This window comes from Trichechus manatus, unplaced genomic scaffold, assembly GCF_000243295.1.
Source record: "Trichechus manatus latirostris isolate Lorelei unplaced genomic scaffold, TriManLat1.0 scaffold00191, whole genome shotgun sequence".
Taxonomy (NCBI): domain Eukaryota; kingdom Metazoa; phylum Chordata; class Mammalia; order Sirenia; family Trichechidae; genus Trichechus; species Trichechus manatus.
The window spans coordinates 4,408,396-4,418,415 of record NW_004444127.1 but is presented as its reverse complement, the minus strand read 5'-3'; the positions used below and the strand labels follow the sequence as shown (position 1 = coordinate 4,418,415).

At 38.0% G+C, this 10,020-nt stretch overlaps 1 pseudogene; it reads left to right on the top strand.

The window, feature by feature from the left end:
- Positions 1 to 5,646: 5,646 nt before the first annotated feature.
- Positions 5,647 to 8,853, top strand: LOC101342201 (olfactory receptor 4C46-like; annotated as a pseudogene).
- Positions 8,854 to 10,020: the final 1,167 nt, after the last annotated feature.

Sequence of the window (10,020 nt, the reverse complement as noted above, 5' to 3'; positions counted from 1 at the left end):
AAAAAAAAAAAAAAAAGGTTGAGAATTTAGAGGGTTAATATGTTGTGGGGTTGTTAACCAATGTCATAAAACAACATGTGTATTACTGTTTCATGAGAAACTATTTGTTCTGTAAGCCTTCACCTAAAGTACAATAGAATATATATATAAAAAAAAAAGAGAGATTGGCTCAAAGCACAATCCAATCCTGTAGATTGAGTCCTGCCTCATTAACATAACTGCAATCTATCGCACCTCATTAACATCGTAAGAGGTAGGATTTACAACACATAGGAAGATCCTATCAAATGACAAAATAGTGGACAATCCCACAATGATGGGAATCATGGCCTAGCCAAATTGATACACATATTTTGGGGGACACAATTCAAGCCATGACATTCCACCTTTTGGTCCCCAAAAATTCATGTCCTTGCCACAGGTAAAACATATTCACCCCATCATATCATAGCAGAAGTCTTAACTCCAAGTTCAAAATCCCAAAAATTCCTCTTCATCCGTGAAATCTAGAACACAAGTTATCTGCTTCCAAAGATACAATGGCAGAACAGGCACAAGCTAGACATTTCCATTACAAATGGGAGAAGCTGGAGGGAAAGAAGGGATAACAGGCACCAAGCAAGTAGGCAGAACACGTTACATTAGCCCTCAAACCTTTGAAAATAAGCCTCTGTTCTCTGAGACAATTTACACAATGGACTTGCCCTCCAGACTTTAGGTATTGGCCATACTCTCCAGATTCTGAGTGGAGGCCCCTCCGCCCTGGGCTTCCGCTCTTCCTTCTAGGCCCACTGGGATGGCAATTCTGCTCCCTCAGCTTTAGTCACACCATTCTCCTAGTCCATCTGAGTTGCAACTCCACACTTAGAAACACCAGAGGCCATGGCTCCACCTTTGAAACCCCAGAGATCGTGGCCATAGCCTTTGAGACTGATGCAGCTCTGCTTCCCATTTACCTTGTCTCTTCAGCTTCTGCTTCCTGGTTTCTTGGCCTCTCGGCCCCTCAGGCCTCTTCACCCGCATCTGCCCTGATGGGGCAAGCATTCCAAAGCTCTGTAGCAACACTGATAAGTGCCTGGAGGCACCCCACTCAGCCAGGAAGTGCCCTGCACAAAGGCACTCAGCTCTCTCCCTCTGTGGGTCCACTCCAGAGCTGTCTGGCACTGGTCTCCTGGTTCTGCTGCTGCTGGTTCTCTGCTGCTGCATCTCACCATCTGTGCCTTCTCCAGTGTTAACAGTCCTCCTCACTACCTTCTGAGTCCTCTATCCATTCACAGTTTCAAAACTTCTTCCACATTTTAGGTATCTGTTAGAACAGCACCCTACTCTCTTGGTACCAAATTCTGTCTTATTTATCTAGTGCTGCTATAACAGAAATACCACAAGTGGATGGCTTTAACAAAGAGAAATTTATTTTCTCACAGTCTAGTAGGATAGAAGTCCAAATTCAGGCATCAGCTTCAGGGGAAGTCTTTCTCTCTCTGTGGGCTCTGGAGGAAGGTCCTGTCAGCAATCTTCCCCCGGACTATGAGCTTATCCACTCAGGAACCCCAGGTTCAAAGGACGTGCTCTGCTCTTGGTACTGCTTCCTTGGTGGTATGAGGTCCCGTCTCTCTGCTCGCTTCTCTCTTTTATATCTCAGAAGAGATTGACTCAAGTCACGATCCAATCTTGTAGATTGAGTCCTGCCTCATTAACATAACTTCCACCTATCCCACCTCATTAACATCATGGAGGTAGGATTTACAACACATAGGAAAATCACGTCAGATGACAAAATGGTAGGGAATCACACAATACTGGAATCATGGCCTAGCCAAACTGATACACATCTTTTGGGGGACACGATTCAATTCATGACACAGCTATAAAACAAAACAATACCAGTTTCTGTAGAGTCAACACTGGCTCATGACACCTCCATGTGAGTAGAATTTTGTTCCATGGGGTTTTCAGTGACTAGTTTTTCAGAAGTAGACTGCCAGACTTTTCTTCCAAGGTGCCTCAGGATAGACTCAAACCTCCAACCTTTCTGTTAGCAGCTGAACACATTAACTTTTTGCACGAGGGAGGATGTCATAAAGGATGATGACAGGGAACAAATTTTTCTTTGACGAAGTACAGCCAGAATGCTCCTCAGAAGCTAGGAAGGTGAGACTTCATCTTATGTACACGGGAGACGTTATCAGAAGGGACCAGTCCCTGGAGAAGGACATTATGCTCAGTAAAGTAGAAGGTCAGCTGAAAGAGAAAGACCCTCCACGAGATGGAGGGACATAGTGGCTCCAACAATGGGCTCAAACATAGTAATGACAGCGAGGATGGTACAAACCAGGTTGTATTTCATTCTGTTGTACACAGGGTCAGTAGGAGTCAGAACAGAATCGACAGCACCTAACAACAACAGGGATGTGAAAAAGGGGTAAAGGGAGAGTCATTATTTAGGGGGCACTGAGCTTGTATTAAGGAAGATGAAAAAATTTGAAAAGGGATAGTGATGGCTGCACAACATGATAAATGGAATAAATGTCACTGAATTGTACATTTAAAAGATGTTTAAATGGCAAAGTCTTTGATGTACACATACTCACCACAATAAATAATCATTGTAGACGTATACCATGTATATGGATTAGAAAACTCAATTTTTTTACCATATCAATTCTATTATTCCATTCAACTCCAATAAAAATCCCAACAGGATTTATGGAGAAATTGACAAGCTTATTCTGAAAATTATACAGAAATGTAAAAGAACTTAAGAATAGCAGACCACTCTGTCTTAGTCATCTCATGCTGCTATAACAGAAATACCACAAGCGGATGGCTTTAACAAAGAGAAAGTTATCCTCTCACAGTATAGCAGGCTAGAAGTCCGAATACAGGCATCAGCTCCAGGGGAAGGCTTTCTCTATTTATCAGCTCTGAAGAAAGATCCTTGTCATCAATCTTCTCCTGATCTAGGAACTTCTCAGCATAGGAACCTCTGGTCCAAAGGATGCTCTTTGCTCCCAGCATTGCATTCTTGGTGGTATGAGGTCCCCCTGTCTCTCTGCTCACTTCTCTCTTTAGTATCTCAAAAGAGATTGACTCAAGGCACAACCTAATCTATTAGATTGAGTCCTGCCCCATTAACATAACTGCCTCTAATCCTACCTTATTAACATCATAGACAATGCATGGGAAAATAACATCAGATGACAAAATGGTAGACAAACACAATACTGGGAAGCATGGCCTAGCCAAATTGACAGATATTTGTGGGAGACACAATACAATCCATGACACATTCTCAAAAAAAGAAAGCATAGTTGGAGAATCTACGCTACCTAACTTTAAGACTTACTATGAAGCTCCACTAATCAATACTGTGTGGTATGGGCATAAGGATAAACATATAGATTAGTAAAACAGAATTAAAACCTCAGAAATAGACTTAAATATGTCATTTTATTACAAAGATGTCAAAGTAATTCAATGGAGGAAGAATAGACTTTTCAACAAATTATTCTGAAGTAATCAGATATTCATATAAAAAAATGAATTCAACTGTTACTTCACAGCATACACAAAAATTAACTCCAGTAGTACAATTGGGTACAATACCTACATTTCAAAGCTACATCTATAAAAATTCTATAACAAATCTTGGTGACCTTGGGCTAGGCCAATATTTCTTAGATATGACACAATAAGTATGAACCATAATAAAAAAAAATTAGACTTTTTCAAAACTATAAAATTTCTCATTGTATGACACCATTTCAAAAATGTGAAAAGAAACAAGATACAGATTTTGAGAAAAGTTTATATATATATGAGAAATGACTTGTATCTCAAATATATAAAGAACACTTACATTTCAGTAATAAGAAACTTGAAACAACTATTTTTAAAATGTGCAAAGGACTTGAACTCAAACTTCACAAAAGGAGATATACAACAAAAGAATATATACAAATGGCCAATAAGAACACGAAAAAGCAAATGCTCAGTATCATTAGTTATCATGGAAATGCAAAGTAAACCACAGTAATTTAGCACTGTGTACTCCTAGAATGACTAGAAGGAAAATAACTAGCAGTACAAAGCGACAAAGATGTGAACAACTGGAACGCTCTTGTGTACATTTTTAATACTCCCTAGCTTCAGTACTGACCAGTCTTTGATTCCCAGAGGTTACTGTAATCTGGCACCTTCTGGGATTTCTGGCTCCTTCCAAAGACCTATTTGAAGTGTGAAAAACAATTTTAGAGGACAAGTACCATTAATTTTATGATCTTGATGCTGTAGCTCTCCAGCAATCAATAAAGGATTTCCAGGAAAAATTTAATATTGATAAAAACGCAAAAGTTCCCTGTGTAACATGAGTCCAAAGGTAAACTTCATCACAGGTCACACACAGGAATTACGGTACCATACTATTCACATGACATTCAGCTTCCTTACCAATCTGGGTTTAGATAGAGAAGGGGACTGTCACATGGTTAGGTTCCAAGTGCAGGGAATACAATTCCCTCTTCAAAAATGGCTGTTTCTCAAACACATCTCTCCAGAATACCTGTTTCTAAGACAAAGCCTTTCTGTCAAAGGAGATAATTTATTCCTGGAAGAGCAAGCAGAAACTACAAGACAAGTCCCTGAGCCTTTATGGAAACTCTTCAAACATCTGTGCAGTGCAAAGTGAAAAGGTTTTTTGTTCTTCTTGTTCACACATCTAGAGAGCAAGGTTTATCATGTGTGGAGTAACTCATTTAAATGTGATTCCTCCACACTTCCTGCCTCGTCCTCTATAAGACCAAATCATTATAGAAGATAATTCTCTTTGCTGTTTCAAGTGAACCTATTCTAAATTCAAATTCCAGATTTTATGGGGAAAGTTTTGAGTTTCTAGGCTAAAAGGAAAGATTTAGACTCATAACAACACTTTCTCAACTTTTGCTTTAGTATTGAATTATCTGCATACTCTCTAGCCAAGTGTCTCATAGCTTTCATATTGGTAGTTATTTAATCCAAGATGAGATCAGTTTGAAGATGCAAATGTTACTGAACACTCTCAAATATCATTACAGTCATCCATAAAGACACTAAGGTAAGTTTCTCAATGGTGATGCCTCTTATTAAAGATTTTTACTTTCCATATATAGAAATCATTATTTTTACACTTTCTAAGTATAGCAATATAATATTTCATCCTCACTCCAGTCCAAAAGATATGAGTAAGCATCATTAACCTCGTTTGACAGATGAAAAAGTTGAGGCTCACAGAGATTAAACAATGTGTAGGACCATAACCTAGCTCTTTGACTTTAGGAACCATGCTTGCCAGGAGACAAGCTCTTGTAATAATCCAGATTAATCATGAAGATGAAACAAGATTTAAATACAATTCACACAAAAAGACACAAATATGAATATTAAATGACATAAATCCTCAGCTCTTTAGAATAAACACAGAGAACTCTGTCTGGGATCAAATGCTATGGATAATACGAGTCTCAGGCTTCTTTAGAGGTAAATTTGGAGAGCGTTGGCTGAATATTTCTCTGTATAATTGATCTAAGTGTCAGTTTTTCCTATCTCCTAAGTGCATGCACGTCACAAAAATGGGATAAAGTCCTGCATGTGTCCCTAGCACTGTGCTAGATGTGTTCATATGTGCTATCCCAGTCAATTCTCATAGAATCTAATGAGGTGGACATTATTGTTCTCACTTTACAGACGAAGAAACAAGATGTAAGGTGAGAGGAAATGTACCCCCAGATAAAAGAAGTTGCAAGTGGGAGATTCTAGATCTGATCATTCTGAAAGCAATACACTTAACCATATAACATTAGATTTCAACATTTTGCAGAAGAGTTTGAGGAACATGCCCTAGAGGGATTTAGGTAGGAGAGTGAAGCCAAATGAAGGGGCCCTTCAATGAAAACAGTACCACATATTCTTAATATTTGGGAATTCGATGATCATATGAATATATATATATATAATGCATATGTGCATATATACACATGTGTGCATATGTATGTCTGTATTTATGTGTGTGTGTATACATTTAATGGCATAGCTATCCTTCTATGTCATTATTTATGTTTAATGACATATGTTTATATTTGTGTGTGTGCGTTTTCTCTATTAATAAAATTGCTTCACATAAACTTGCCTCTGAAGTAGTATTAAAATAATTATAATTACTATGATTATATCAAAAGAAGATTACTAGTTAAACATTGTTTAACATATTAAAATATAACGATTTAGGGAATTAGTTAAGAATTTGGAAGAAAAAAAATTAGAAGGAATACCCTGAGACCAAATCTTTGCTCTGCCCTTTATTAGTTGCTTGATCTTGGGAAGGATCCTTAACTTCTCTGTGGTTTGTTTCCCAACATATAAAACAGACGAAAAACAAAATAGTAGTAACAATCTCCTAAGTGTGTCAAAAAGGAAAAACCAACCAAACCCATTGCCATCAAGTCGATTCTGACTCATAGCAAGCCTGTAGGACAGAGTAGAACTGTCCTGTAGAGTATCCAAGGAGAGGCTGGTGGATTCAAACCACCAACCTTTTGGTTAGCAGCTGATCTCTTAAACTCTGGGCCCCTAGGAATCCCCTAGGTGTGTTGTTGTTGTTACTAGGTGCCATCAAGTCAGTACCAACTCACAGTGATCCTATGTGCAACAGAACAAAACACTCCCCATTCCTGGACCATCCTCGCAATGATTGTTATGTTTGAGCCTGTTGTTGCAGCCACTGTGTCAGTCCATCTCATTGAGGGTCTTCCTCTTTTTCACTGACCCTCTACTTTACCAAGCATGATGTCCTTCTCCAGGGACTGATTCCTCCTGATAACATGACCAAAGTATTTGAGACATAGTCTTGCCTTCCTTGCTTCTAAGGCCCATTCTGGCTATACTTCTTCCAAGACAAGTTTGTTCAGTCTTTTGGCAGTCCGTGGTATATTCAATATTCTTCATCAAAGTGAGTAGTGAGAATTAAATAAGCACATGTGTACAAAACACTTAGAACATACCATAGTAAGTTTTAGTTACTGTTATCATTGTTACTATAACTATGAGGATTAGATTTTGAGATTGTTTCTTCATCTGCAAAATGGGTGAAATAATATAAACCACACATGCTGTTATAAAGATTAAGTGAAATGACATACACAAAGCTCTTGCAACCATACCATGCTCATGGCAAGCAGTTATTAAGATCTATATATCATTAGCTATTATAAAGAAATTGAGGTTAGACAATAAACGTTATGAATTCTTTCACAGTAGCTCTTGTATGCTTTCTTTCATTCCCATCATCAGTGCCCTATACTCATTATATCAACAACTATAAATAGTCTGCTAACTGATCTTCCTGTCTCTGGCTTCCACCAGCTTACTGATCTTTGCCCAAGACACACAAAGACCTTTACTAGATTAATATTCCAAGATTCCCTCTTCTTCAAGTTGGTCTTCATCCTTCCATTCATGTTCTCAAAAACTTTGCATGATTCTCTGTTTCCTGAAGAATAAGGGCAAATTCCTTTCTTTACATCCATGGTCTTTACATCCACCTCTTACCTCCATTCTCAGGTTAATTGCCAGTGTTTGTACTATCACTACTTCAAATTAGGCTCTTAGTCATCTCAGATAACTAAGTTACACAGATGATCTCCTGACCCGTGTGTTTACAGAAGTCCCTCCTGTCTATATTATTACTAGAATTCTCATCTGGGAAGCAGTTTGAGTAATCTTTAAGTACTCAGAACATGTATTTCCATTTCAAAAAAAAATCCATAGTAATCTAAAAATCAGTAGAATTCAGACATTTATCATTTATCATAATGGATAACTTTAATACATTCAGGGTTGTTTTAATAAAATGTTTTATTTTCAGGTAATGTAATTAACCATCACATAAAATACAGGGAGAGTAGAAACAACGTAACAGAGTTTGTTCTACTGGGGCTCATGGAGAATCCAAAGATGCAGAAAATTATATTTGTTGTGTTTTTTGTCATCTATGTCAACACTGTGGTAGGAAATGTTCTCATTGTGGTCACCATCGCTGCCAGCCCATCATTGGGATCCCCTATGTACTTTTTCCTGGCATATCTCTCCTTTATTGATGCTTGCTACTCCTCTGTCAATACACCTAAACTGATCATAGATTCACTCCATGAAAGGAAGACCATCTTAATCCAATGAGTGTATGACCCAAGTCTTTGGGTAACATTTATTTGGAGGTGCTGAGATCATCCTTCTTACTGTGATGGCTTACGACCACTAGTGGCCATCTGCAAGCCCTTGCACTACACAATCGTCATGAATCAGAAGGTGTGTGGTCTGCTAGTGGGAGTCGTTTGGGTGGGAGGCTTTCTTCATGCAACCATACAGATCCTCTTCATGTTTCGATTACCGTTCTGTGGTGCTAATATCATAGATCACTTTATGTGTGATCTGAACCCTTTTCTCAATCTTGCCTGCACTGAGACCCACACTCTAGGGCTCTTTGTTGCTGCCAACAGTCGGTTCATCTACCTGTTAAACTCTCTCCTCTTGCTGGTCTCCTCTGTGGTCATCTTGTGCTCCGTAAGGACCCATAGCTTGGAGGGGAGACACAAAGCCCTCTCAACTTGTGTTTCCCATATCACAGTGGTCGTCTTATTCTTTGTGCCTTGCATTTTTGTGTACATGAGACCCACGGCTACTTTATCTGTTGACAAAGCAGTTGCTGTATTCTACACCAGCATAACTCCCATGTTAAATCCTTTAATCTATACCTTGAGAAATGTCCAGATGAGAAATGCCATTAGGAAACTTTGTAGCAGGAAAGCTATTTCAGATAACTAAGAAATGACTCTGGAGCATAACAATGTAACAATGATTCTATTGAGTAAAAGATTAAAAGGACATTTAGTATTTCCTGTAAATACTACTTATGAGGTAAGAAACAATTAATCACTTCAATTCATAGATCTTGCAATTTAGCAGAGCAGAAATAGTGCAAGAAAAAAAGGAAAATCTAACCCAGGAGCATTCTTTACATATTTAGAAAATTCAACCAAATCAGGGCTCAGTTTTACTAGCATAGTCCCTGTAAATAGATGCACAGACATTCCCTGTAACAAAAAATAAGAGAAATAATACAACATATTAACATCGAGCAATTATGTTCATAACAATCTAAAGAGATAGATACTGCTATTATCCCCATTTTACAAGTAAAGATCTGACAAAAAGGAGAAGGTATAAAAACAGATATACTGAAGAGCCAGGAACCAAAATCTGACCCATGTCACAGACCATGCTCCTAATTGTGTGATACACTGTCAGGCAATAATGATAGAAAGGTCAAATAATAGTAACCACCATTTATTTATTTACTGAGCCAGATACTGTGCTGGGCACATTATATACATTAGTTTATTATCTATAACTAAAAACCTCATAATTTTTCACCAGTTAGTCTCTGTTAATTTTATGTACCATAGTTCATGATAATTTGTTGTGCACAACATTATGATATCTAACTACTTTAGGACTATGAGAAGAGTGGGCCGTTCAATCTCTGAGGGGCAGATAATGAAGATTAGGCTATGTTTCCAAATTTTCTTGTGGCTTCAGAACCGTTTTGTATTGCTCATGTCACCCAGAAAGAGTGAAGCCTCAAAAAAAGAATGATTAAATTTCAGCTGAAATTTCTATTTATTAAATATACAGTCATTCTCCATAAAATAGTCGTCAGCTAGATCCAATAGTTTCTACGATACAGCACAATATCTGGTGCACAATAAATTTTGAATGAATAATTAAAAGTATAAAAGATGAAAAGTTGGTTAGAAAGTACAGCAACAAACAATAGTACTGGACTCTAGGGAATTCTGTCCTACCTTTATCTGAGTATCTGAGTCAGACTCTAAGGAAAATTTTAGCTAGATGTCTTGGGGACCAAGAATTTGTTCTTACTCCTGCTTAAACTAAGGAATGGGAAATAAATGAAATTAAGATTATCTGTGG